Source organism: Eublepharis macularius, chromosome 4 (assembly GCF_028583425.1).
Source record: "Eublepharis macularius isolate TG4126 chromosome 4, MPM_Emac_v1.0, whole genome shotgun sequence".
NCBI lineage: Eukaryota > Metazoa > Chordata > Lepidosauria > Squamata > Eublepharidae > Eublepharis > Eublepharis macularius.
In genome coordinates, this window is record NC_072793.1 from 128,091,234 (window position 1) to 128,104,529 (window position 13,296).

Consider the following 13,296-nt stretch of genomic DNA (forward strand, 5'->3'; position numbering starts at 1 on the left):
CTATAGGATTACCATAAATTGGCTGTGAGTTGACACAGCACTTTCCACCACCACCAAGGATTGTTTGCAAGACACAGTTGAACTGTTGGAAGAGGAGGATTCTTTCTCCTCAGGTTTCAGAGGGGGACAAACCAAAGAGTTAGAAAGGTAGAGACTTCAGGGCACTCTGTTTACTTTTTACTATTGTTTACTGCTCTGACTCTCCTTTAATATGCAGATTGCTGTTCTCAGGATTTCCTCCTCCTGACTTCCTCCCTCTCACTCCTTCTCTTCCTGGCTTTGTTCCGGGCAACACCTCTCTTCGTCTCCTCCCTCCATCTTGGCAGCATGGGTGCAGGCCTTCCCCTGCCATCCATGTCCATCCTTAGACTAGACAGGTAGTTAGGATCTATCTCTCCTCCTTTCCTATCAGAGTATGGAATTCCCTCAATAAAGAACTCTTTATTCTTTTCTAAATATAAACCAAGTGTATGCTTTTATTATTTTCATTTCTGCACACACACCAGTCAGCAGAATGAGCTCACAACCACCTATAATCACGCTTCCTATGCCACACAATAGACTCTGCTAACGGCCCAAACATGGATTCCTTTAATTAGGTTTCTGGGGCCTACATAATGATTTATTTATCATGAACAATAATACAGCTTCTGAGTGTTTAGCTGGACCCTCATCAGGACTAAGTATACACTGTTCTTTGGGAGGGGAGGACTGGAGAATGTGGAACGGGGTGCAAAATCCAGCTTCTTAAGAAATTCAGCTCTGCTTTTTAAAAGGAGGTTTTAAAAGCCTTTATTACATTGATAAAAGTGTGTAAGCAATGTCTGTTAAACTCAAAGTCAAACTAAACAGGTTTTTAAAGAGTTGAATCCAGGTTTTCCCAGACCCAACTTGGGTTCCCTGCAGCCACACAGCAGCTCCAGGGAATGGTTGTTAAATAATATAATAACAATAATAATAACATTCGATTTATATACCGCCCTTCAGGACAACTTAATGCCCTCTCAGAGCGGTTTACAAAGTATGCCATTATTATCCCCACAACAAAACACCCTGTGAGGTGGGTGGGGCTGAGAGAGCTCCAGAGAACTGTGACTAGCCCAAGGTCACCCAGCTGGCTTCAAGTGGAGAAGTGGGGAATCAAACCTGGCTCTCCAGATTGGAGTCCCGCACTCTTAACCACTACACCAAACTGGCGAGGCCAAATGGTGAGCACAAATGACCTTGAAATGCCACCACAGGGGAAGGAAGAGATCCTCTCTCCCTCCTCAAGCTATTTCCCTGTGTCAAAATAGCACAGGGGGAGTGTATTTTTCTGTTTTTACTGTTGCATGTGCCCATGCGGAGCAGTAAAAACAGAGGGGGGAACCTCCCCCCATGCTAACAGCCATTCCTCACAGCTCCTGTGTGGCTGTGTGGAACCCAAGTTGGGTCTGGGAAATCTGGTCCCAACTCTTTAAAAACCTGCACACCTATTTTGACCCTCAGATGCCAGAAACATAGCTGAATAGAGGTAGCGGATAGGGAGGGACTGGAGCTTCAGTGTCTTTCCTCACATTAAGCAAAACTATCACAAATTGGGTTGGATCTAGTGATCTGTTTGCACATAGATTGTAGATATTTCTTTCCTTCCTCTCCCACCAGCTGTCCCTTCCAGTCACAGGAAAGTTGGTACCTTGGGTCATGGGACCCTCATGGAGTAATAGCTGCAGCCTACCAATCCTGCAAACGGTGAGGATGGGGCTGCAGGAAGGGGCAAAATCTCTCTTTCCTCTTCTGCCTATGTAGCTCTAGACTGAAAAGGCAGGATGCGCTACCTTCCCCCCTTCCTCCTCCTTGCAGCTCACTGACCCATGTGGCTACTCTGCTTGGGTCCTGTAACCCCAAGGATCAATTTTCTCATGGCCAGAGAGGAGTGGGGGTGGGGTGGGGAGGAAAGTTGGGAAGACCTGCATCAGTGTCTTCTGTTGGTGGTGACTGAATCCAACCAATAATACTAAATCACACAGATCTGATACATGTATATAATATCACAGGTTGAAGAATCCAAACTTCTTGGTACAGACTTTGGATCAACCACATGTGGAGTTGTATTAATTTTAGTGTGGCGTAAATGCAGCCCTGACATATAGACATTCTAGCTAGTCACTCTCATCCTTATTTTCATTTCTTGATTTTGTAGCTGTTGACCTGGCTGTTGTCCTGAGGGCACCTCCTTGTTTGCCTCAGGCACTGACAAGATACTACTGCAAAAAAAAGAAAAACAGGCAAACAGCAAAATTGTTGGGCATCTTACCCATGGACCAATGCACCTACAGGCCCAGCTACTTTCCACGGCAGCAGTACCATCTCTACAAGCCCTATGACTGACCCGACAAACAAGGACAGCAGTTCCAGGGGTCTTACCAACGCTTCTACCATCCTGCTCAGCAGAATAGGAGAAAGGGATCATACAAGCTAAAACAACAACAACAGTCACAGAGGAAGGATAACCACGGTCCTTCCAAACAATTTTGATTTGCTGCCACCACCTCTAACTCTGACTGCTTCTTCAATAAACCGAGTTCCACTGACTTTCTCGGGGATGGAAATGGCTGCTCGGGGGACAGGGGCAGCCAGGAAGATCTGTGATCCTTGCGTAGTTCTTGTGAGATCCTTGCTCAATAGCCAACCTAGTTCTATCTGCTGTCTGTCTAATCACATTTTCTCCCATCTAAGGTCAACCAGTGAGCTTCCATGGTTGAGTGGGATTTGAACTTCAATTTCCCAGATCTTAGGCAGACACTCTAACCACTACACTACACAACTAAAACGTTATTACGTGGAATAAAAATCTGGCAAGAAAAAATATAACTAAAACCTCCACACATTAATGCTTGAAAGAGCATTAAAAGCAGAGAACTGATACAGCTGGGGAGAGATGGAAAAAGGAAATGAAGGGGGGGAATCCTAACACGGTGGAAAAAGCACTGAATAGAATTAAATCTTCTGCTATGGATTTATTTTTATAACGGTTTCAGCAGAAACTTCTGCTTAAAATACGTTGGGTTCCAATTAGATGTTTTAATAAAGGGTGGGTTCCTACTAAAAGATACATAAATACCTGGACATTAGAGTAAGTCAACCTGACAGCAAGTAAAAGAAGCAACGTATAAAAGTCAAACTATGGAAGAGTGGAATAAGGAAATCCAAGGAGATCTAGTAGAAGTATTCACAGAGAAAGAGATGAAGTGATATTGAGGATTATCTTGTGTGTTTCTTCATGTCCCTCATTTTTATCTTTCCAGTTTCCCAGTCTTTTCCTTTTGTGTTGCCTTTCTTAGTATTTGGTTTTGTTTGTTTGTTTTTGTGTCTGAACAAGATGGGTGTGAGTGTGTGTCTGAATGTCTGAAGATTCATAGCAAGATCTTTTCACATGTTTGAAAAATTTCTAACAAAGAGGAAACTTTTATGGAAGTTGAAATTGTAAGAACACTTTGGAAGGGAAATGAGGAGGCTGGGGAATCAAATGGTGATTTAAAAAGATAAATAAAGCTGTCTGAAGTCAACACAGCCCACTGAGCCATCTAGCCCCGTATTGTCTACCCTGGCAGAGTTTCTAAGGGAGAAAAAGAAAATCTCTTCCAACGTCTGCAAGACAAGCAATAGGGTTCAGCACAGTTGTGCAGCTGCTGGAACCCCAGAGTCTGGGAGTATCACTGCCAACTCATAATTTGCTGCTGCATCTCTGCCTGCTCTTTATTTCTGGGCCCTGCTGAAAGGATCTGGCCCTCCTCTGTCAGCATACAGACTGCAGCTGATAGCACAGCCTTTGGCTCCCCTTCTCCTCCTAGAAGCAGAATCTGGACAGTTGGGTGACCGTCTATGCTATTCTAAGCAGAGTCACACCCTTCTAAGTCCACTGAAGTTAATGAGCTTAGAAAGCTGTAACTCTGCTTAGGGTGCGGCGTGTGTGTGTGCCTTCTAAAAATTCTTTCTAAGAAGCAAAGGCTTGTTGAACTCAATGGGACTGACTTCTGAGTAAACATGTTTAGGATTGTGCAGATGATGCTAGGAAGCTGTGCCTATTCTTTGCTGGCTGGTGGGGAAGGAGAGGCCCAGAAGTGTTGTCTGAGTTCTATTGATTAGAGATGCCAGGACGAACTATCATATGATTACTACATATGATAAATTGTTCAGAGCAACCTCTGACTGACCTTTTGTATTAAAAATAGCAAAATATTAATTGAAAAAAATCCAGCTTATAGCCTCCATTGTGGACCAATCTAAAGATTTTGCACATGAGGCTCATGTGTGTCCTCCGTCAAAATGAAGTCTTTGCTGTCTAATTCTGTGTTAATCAAATACTAGAGGAAGAAATGGCATGCTGTTTGCCACTAGGCTGCATATCAATTTGCTAGGCAGGCACAAAATATTGTAGGGCAGCAAATCCTGTCCTAAGTAGATTGGATACCAACCATGAATAATTGTAATTTCGATTTAATAATGGTAAATCGGTTTATTAAGGTAAGGTGACAGCGCTGATAGCATGCGAAGTATATTGAAAACTAATGTGACAGCATTAATGTGTTTGCCAAGCATCCATATTAACCATATGTTTCCTTGCTATGGTTTCTGTGATGATTAATGCTGTCATATCCTTTATCTCCACCTCTGCACCATTCTTTAGAGAAGAATAATTTTATTTATTTTAATAAGTTTTTTAAATCTCTAAGAGTACATATCTGCAAGGCCACAGTACTCAAAATATACAGGTTATTGTGCAAATGTTAAAAACAGCAATTGTACAATAAAAAAGCAAATGGAAAGATGCTGCAGAATGATTATGTTATTCCAGTATTGGATAAATGTTATCCAGTTACAAGAAATTTATCTCCTTGTTGTTGTCTACTCTAACATAATTAGTCAGCATTACCATTTGAGTAATCTGCCAGATCTTTTTCAGATAGTCATCAGTTGTGAGTGCTTCTTTAGCTTTTCATTTTGCTGCTATAGATAATCTTTTAACACATGAAAGAGCTGTAACATCTTCCACATCAAGCTTTTCAATGCTAGTTTTGAAATAATTTAAACAGTAACACCATTGGACCTCTTACTAATTCACATTCTAATGCTATTCTGTAGCAGTTTTCAATATGGTTGTCTTCCCACAGAACCACTGCATATGCACAAAATCAGAATTTTGTATCTCCAGTGTTTCCCAGAGTGAAAGAAAATGTAATGCCATGTGGTAAATACCTCTTAGGGTTTTCTCTTAGGGTTCTAAATAGTGATTTTGAGGGGGTACTATGCCAAACCCACCCACCATTAAGCTGCCTTGTGATGAATCAAACTATAAGTCTACCTATCTTACTGTTGTCTGCTCTAACTAAAAACACTGTTCTTGGATCTCAGGTACTAAAATGTCTTTCCTAATACCTGATACCTGAGATCCTTAGGACCAAAACAGACTTGATTTTTTTAATTTGCTAATGTACAGCCTCAGGCAGCTGCTTTAAAGACTGCAGGGGAGTTGCTGGGAGAGGGAGCTTTTTAAAACATCTTTCCAAAATGGCAATTGGCTCTAGTTGGAAAACACACAGATCTGGATACCCAAACCTATTAATTTTTCCACAACAGTCAATTGTAGCTTTAGAGAGAAGGATTTTTAAATCTTCGGGAAAAAGCAACTACAAATGCTGGAAGTTCTAATACAAGGGTCTTCTGCATTAAGATAGGTATGGAATTTAGTCTGAGACCTTTGCGCAGAACATGTGCCACCAGCAAACCATGACCCTCACCTTATTGTACTGCACCCCCCCTTGTTGTCTGGCTCACCAGCTAAGACCATCCTCTGCTCTCTTTGCCTCCTGCCTGCAGAGGACGTGGCACCTGGCCTTTGGAATGCCCTCATTCCTGACATTCACATGTTGCTCAGTGTTTGTTTTATGTTCCTTTTATACCTTGGCTTGTTTTAATGGCACTTTTTTTTTAAAAAAAATTTATTGGGTGAGTAAAAATTAATATTACAGATTTTCAATTAAAACCCTCACTTCCATGTTCTCCCACCCTTTGCCCTCCCCCCTTAATCTAAGACTTCCAACAGTTTTCCAACCCGCTGTCTGAATCTACTACGTATATCCCCTTTTCTATTCTTAACTATCTTAACACACTAGTAAAATAGATAATATATATTAGATTAAACAAAACCTTACATCAAACTATCAGTTACATTATGTTTCTAACTTATCTCCTCTCTTCTCTTGTAAATATCAGTATCTCCTCCTTTCTGCAAAATTAATAGTTATCTAACAACCATAATTGTCCCTTTACGTCCCACTTCTTTTCCAAATACTGTTTTAGTTTACCCCAGTCATTAAGAAATTCTTCTGGATTCTGTTCTCTCAACTTTCTCGTCATTTTATCCATTTCTGCCATGTACAGCAATTTTTGTATCCAGTTTTCAATAGATGGTACTTCTTGCGTCTTCCACTTCTGAGCATATAAAATTCTTGCCACTGTTGTCATATAGAATAATAAAGTTCTTTGTTGCCTGGGAATCTCTTCTAATTTTAGATTTAGCAACAACAGTTCTGGGTTCTTATTTATTGGGATTTGTAAAATTTCAGTCATAACTTCTGTAATATCTCCCCAGAACTGCTTTGCTACCTCACAGGTCCACCACATATGATATAATGAACCTTCATGGTTTTTACATTTCCAACACTTGTCTGACATTTTGTTGTTCCCATATGCTATTTTCTTCGGCGTTAGGTACCATCTATATATCATCTTATAAACATTTTCTTTAATATTGGTACAAGTCGATATCTTCAATGAATTTTTCCACAAGTATTCCCATGCCTCCATTGTTATGTCTCTATTACAATTTAAGGCCCACTTCACCATCTGGACTTTAACAGTTTCGTCTTCTGTATACCATTTTAACAAAATCTTATAGAATTTAGAATTTTTTTTCTTGCCTTCTTGTCGTATACTTTCTTCGAATTCAGAGTTTTTTCATTTAAATCCCGATTTTAAACGATCCTTGTCATATAAGCCTTTAATCTGTCTGTATTGAAACCATCCATAGTGAGAGGATAATTCGTCTCCTGTTTTAAGTTTAATAATATTTTGCTCCATTTTCAACACCTCCTTATATGACAAACATTCCTCTCTGTTGTAAATTGTTCTCGGGTCAGTAACTTCCAGTGGCACCACCCACATCGGGATACCCTCATCCAAATATTTTTTATATTTTTGCCAGACCGTGTAGAGGCTTCGTCTAATGTAATGATGCAGGAACATAGAGTCCGCTTTAATTTTATCATACCATAAGTACGCATGCCAACCAAAGAGTTTCTTGTATCCTTCAAGTGTTAAAAGTTTAAGATTCTCTAACGACATCCATTCCCTGAGCCACACCAAACATATTGCTTCATGGTATAGTCTTATATTTGGTAATTGTAGTCCCCCTCTTTCTTTGGCATCACATAACACTTTCATCTTCACTCGAGGCTTCTTCCCTGCCCATACAAAGTCCAATATTTTCCTTTGGCACTTATCAAATTGTTTATTGTCTCTTATTATTGGTATTGTTTGCAATAAAAACACAATCCGTGGTAGTACATTCATTTTAATTGCTGCTATTCTTCCCAGCCATGACAAATTCAACTTATTCCATTCGATTAAGTCTCTGTCTATTTGTTGCCATAGCTTTTCATAATTGTTCTTGAATAAGTCAATATTTTTAGCAGTAAGCTCTATTCCTAAATATTTTACTTTATGTGTTACCTCGCAATTGGTAATTTCCATTAACTCTTCTTTGTCTTTGTTTCACCATATTCTTGCACAATAGCTTAGTTTTTTTTTATTAACATAAAATCCAGCCAAATCTCCAATTTTTTTTATCTTATCCAACAATCTTGGCATGCTTTGAATTGGATCTTCTACAATAACCATTACATCATCTGCAAAGGCTCTGACTTTAAATGTAAATCCCTTAATCTTCATACCTCTTATGGCATCATCCTCTCGTATCTGCATCAATAAAATTTCCAATATCATGACAAACAACAGTGGAGACAATGGGCAACCCTGCCTTGTGCCCTTCCGTATTTCCAATTTCTTAGTTAATTCATCATTTACTACAATTGCTGCACATTGGTCTTTATATATAGTTCTTACCGCTTGAATGAACTCTTTTCCCATCTGTAACTTCTCCATTGTGGCGAACATAAAATTCCAATTTAAATTGTCAAAAGCCTTCTCTGCATCCACAAAAAAGAAACCGACTTCTTTTTCACAATGTCTATCATAGTACTCTATTGTATTTATTACCGTCCTTAAATTGTCTTTAATCTGTCTGTTTGGTAAAAATCCTGCTTGTTCTTCTGCAATAAATTCAACCAGCCATTCTTGGAGCCTCTCCGCCAATATTTTCGCAAATATCTTATAGTCATTATTTAACAATAATATAGGTTGATAGTTTTTGACATTGCATAAATCCTGCTCTTCTTTTGGAATCAATGATATGTTAGCCTCATTCCAGGTTTCAGGAATCTTTTGTCCCTTTAAAATCCCATTCATCACTTTTTTCAGGAAAGGCACCACTTCTTTTGCCATTACTTTATAAAATTTAGCCGTTATTCCATCAGGTCCTGGTGCCTTCCCCAATTTGGTCAATTGTATTGCATCCATAATTTCTGTTTCTGTTATTTCAGCATTTAATTTTTCCTCCCACTTCTCAGATATCATTGGTAAATTAATTTTGTCCAAATATTGATCAATAGTGTTCACATCCACCCTTTTACTCTGATATAATTTAGCATAAAATTTATAAAATGCTCTACTTATAGTTGGTTGATCCGTTAACATTTTGTTGTTCTCCACAATCTTGGTTATCATTCTCTTTTCTCTCCTTTTTTTCAATTGCCAAGCTAAATATTTCCCCGGTTTATTGGCCCCTTCAAATGTCTTTTGTTTTAATTTTTTCAATTCCCACTCCAATTCTTTGTTCTCCATAGCTCTTATTTGCTCTTGTAACATCCGTATCTCCTGATGTAATTTCTTTTTTCCTGGTCTTTTCTTTAATTGCATCTCTTTGACTTTTATTTTCTCTTGAATTTCAATTCCCACTCCAATTCTTTGTTCTCCATAGCTCTTATTTGCTCTTGTAACATCCGTATCTCCTGATGTAATTTCTTTTTTCCTGGTCTTTTCTTTAATTGCATCTCTTTGACTTTTATTTTCTCTTGAATTTCTTTCCGTTTTTCCTCCTTTCTTTTCTTGTCTCTTGCATTTAAGTCCATTAGAATGCCTCTCATGACAGCTTTATAAGTATCCCATACCTTAGGTGTTGGTACCGATTTGTCTAAGTTATATTGTATAAAAAATCTGGTTTCTTTCTGTAACACGTCTAAGTTGCTCTGATGCGTTAATAAGTCTTTATTCATTCTCCACCTGTACTTTTTCACGCATTTTCCAAATCTCCACATAATTGAGTTGTGATCTGAGCTCACTTTAGGCATTATTTCAACCTCCTTAGTCCATATTGTTAACTCTTTTGAGGCCCAGATCATATCTATTCTCGATAGCGATGAGTGTCTTGCAGAATAGAAAGTATATTGCTTGGTCTTAGGGTTGCTTCTTCTCCAAACATCTTCTAAATTCTCCTGATTTTGTATTTCAAAAAACGATTTTGGCAATAGTCTCCTTTTCTTTTGTATTCCCTTCGTTTTTTTGTCTGCTTGCAAATTTGCTACTCCATTAAAATCGCCCACCAAAATTATTTGAGCATATGTCACTTGATCTAGTTGATTCATCAATTCTTTTTAAAAAAATGTCCTTGGCCCCATTTGATGCATAGATTCCCACTATCAATATTTTTTGAAAGTTCCAAATAAATTCCACCGCCACATATCTGCCTTCCAAATCATTAAATATCAATTTAGGTTGTAACTCTTCTTTAACATACAAAACAACTCCTCTTTTCTTTTGTTTAGTTGCAGTCACAAATTCTCTACCCAATTTACTATATTTTAAATACTTTAGATCTTGTTTTTTAACATGGGTCTCTTGTAAACAAGTTACACTGCATTGTTGTTTAGATAGCCAATGAAAAATAGCCTTGCGTTTGGAAGGTGAATTTAGTCCGTTTACATTCCATGAAATTACTTTGCACTCCATGATTATGTTCTGGGTCTCTTAGGTAAGTCTTTTCCATTGTCAAAAAAGAACATCTCCATCTCATGTCGTGATCTGATGGTTCTTCTGGTTGATTTAAATTCAAAGCTCACACCTTCTGGTATCTCCCATCTGTATCTTATATTTAACTCCTTCAGAACCTGGGTAAGTTCTCTGTATTTTTTCCTTTCCATCAAAACTCTCTTGGGTAGCTCTTTCATTATTCTCACCTTTTTCCCATCCATTACCAGTGGATTTTGGAAATTCCTGCTAAGAATTTCTTCTTTCATTCTCTTTGTAATAAACTGTACAATCATATCTCTGGGTAGATTTTTTAAAGCTGCATATCTTGAGTTAATTCTGTACGCCATATCCACGTTGCTTGCAATCTCCTCCAGTGTTTTATTCAAGAATCCTGTCAAAATCTCCAAAATCTGTTCTTGGGCAGTTTTTCCTTCCTCCTCCAGGACGCCTCTAAAACGAAGTTGTCTGTCCATGTATTTATTATACTCCATCACAGCCATTCTGTCGTTTAGCACTGAAGTTTCCACTTTGAGAGAGGTAACCAATTTTTCTGTTTTTTCTTCAACTTCTTTAACATTTTGCTGCGTCGTTTGTAATTCCTTCTTAACATCTTCCATATTCTTTGCCAGTTCAGCCACCTCCAATTTAATTGTTTCCTTAAGATCTTTCAACATCTCTTGCATAGTTTCTTTTAACTCTTTATTACCTTCCACCATCTTTTTATCCAAGTTATCAAATGCTGATTGCCAGTCTTTTCTCGACATCGTGGGGCTTGATTTACTCCGCTCCCACAAGTCTGCTCTCTTCCTCAAATCCGTGATTTAAATATTTTATTTCCGCTATTTTAATCAGTTAAAATTCGATTTTTTTTCTGTGATGCGCTTTATATCATCCAAAATGCCGGGCGTCTTTTCTCTATGGTTTTAAGGTTGAAGTCTTGCCCTTTCCCTTCTTCAAAATGGAGCACTTCCTTTTACATTGAAGTAATGCTCTTTCCCTCTTCCAAAATGAGGATTTTCTACTTCCTTCGGTCCCTCTGTCGCCTTAGCTCGATGGTTTCTGACACACTTCCTGTTCCTTCTCCCATCTCACAGCTACTTTCTCGCGATGCTTCATCCGTTCCCACAGTTCGTTATCTCTCAAAACCGCAAGTATATAAACAATAGTCTCTTTTCTCCTCTAATAGCTTTTAAAAGACTTATTTTCACATTATTTCCTTTCCGGAGTGAACTTAATTAGGTCTTTACTCAATTTCAAAGCCTGATTTCCACTTTTACTTTATTTTTCCAGTCCAAATCTAGCATCATAGAAGAGATATCGATCTTTACCTTTTCGGTTCTTTCCTGGGTTGTAATCACTGTTTCTGATGTTCAAATTAGTTCATTGGTGTTACTGAAGCTTGGGTACAGCGGTCCTATGCCAATTCAATGACTCCAAAGCTGCTGCAGAGATTACAGCCACCCATCTTAGAGTGGGACTTCAATGCTGAAAGGGAGTCCTTTATTCAGAAACCCCCCTCAGCCGAGATCTACTCACTCTCTGGGTCTCATGCGTTCTTGCCTGCTCTCCACCAGAAAGCAGGGGGCCGCGGGTGATCTTGCACCCCACCAGCCCAGACAAACAGCAACTTGGACAGCCCAGCTCCCTGAGCTGCTTCAGACCTCCATGATCCCCAGCTGGAAGTCCATGGCAAAAAAAATGTCACTTTTTATTTTTAATGTTTTTTTTTTAATTGTTTTAGTTGTCAACTGCCTTGACCAGGTTTCTGGAGGGGTGGCATATAAATTTTACAGCATACATTGTCCATACCATAAATACAGAATAGAGCTAATGATAGGGGGGAAATCAATAGTTATTGAAAACTTTGTGGAACAAAAGTATCTTTATTAGATTCCTATAAATGGATATATTATAGTGGCTAAGAAAATGAGCAAAGGCCCAGGAGGTCCCTGGTTCAAATTTCTTCTCAGCCACAAATTTCCTAGACAGGCTTTGGCCAGCCTTTCTCAGGCTCAGTCCCCTATCTATAATTTGGTCGTCGTCATCGTCGTCATAACAACAACAACAACAACAACAACAACAACAACAACAACAACAACAACAACAGCAACAGTGTCCTGTCTTACAGAGCTGTTTTAAGAAGTCTTGTGATAATGTATGAAGTGCTTTGAACACTCTAAGTACTCTATAAATATTAAATATAATATTACAATATTGTTTTTAAAGGGACTGGAATATCTAGGCCATTCTAGTCAGGAAGCTCTAAACTCCAAAGTCATGGAAGGCAAAAGCACTATCCTACAGACACTAACCTCTGACCTCACCACATAGATTGATTTCTTTCAGAATTACAATTACCAGTCCACAAGATCAATAAGGAAAGAGGTCTCACTGTCCAAGCCAGTTCAGAGCTTTAAATGCCTGGCCTGTACCTTGAATTGTGCCTAGAAGCTAATTGGAAACAATGCAGACTTTTCAATGCAGGTGCCATTACTGTCAGCAATAGTGATGTCTAGCTCTTGAATTCTAAGCTATTTTACTGGGAACAGAATTTACAGTGCAATCCTAAGAACACCATCTTGAAAGTAAATCCAAATTAGTAGACTTCAGTAGGATTCTGATTAGTCCTGCTTAGGGAAGGGCCATAGCTCAGTGGTAGAGCCTTGTAGAGCACTGGCTTGGCTTGTTAAAGGTCCCAGTGTAGATGTCTCCAGCACCATGTCTGAGAGCTTATCTGCCAACTCAGAAAGGGTGCTAAATGGGGAGCTAGGTGGCCAGTAGACAAGCAGAATAATCTTTGCTTAGTTTCCAATATAAGGAGCATACAGTCAATGCTGACTATGCACTGGGACTCTATGGAAGTTGAAAGATAATAGCAACTTCTACTCCCTGACTATCTGTGCAGGGCTGGTGGAGGACTGCATAACTAGGTGGAATTAGTTGGGACAGATGCGCCACCTTATTTTCGCCCAACCCATGGCACAGAGTGGTAAGCTGCAGTACTGCAGCCCTAGCTCTGTTCACGACCTGAGTTCGATCCTGGCGGAAGCTGAGTTCAAGTAGCCAACTCAAGGTTGACTCAGCCTTCCATCCTTCTGAGGTCAGTAA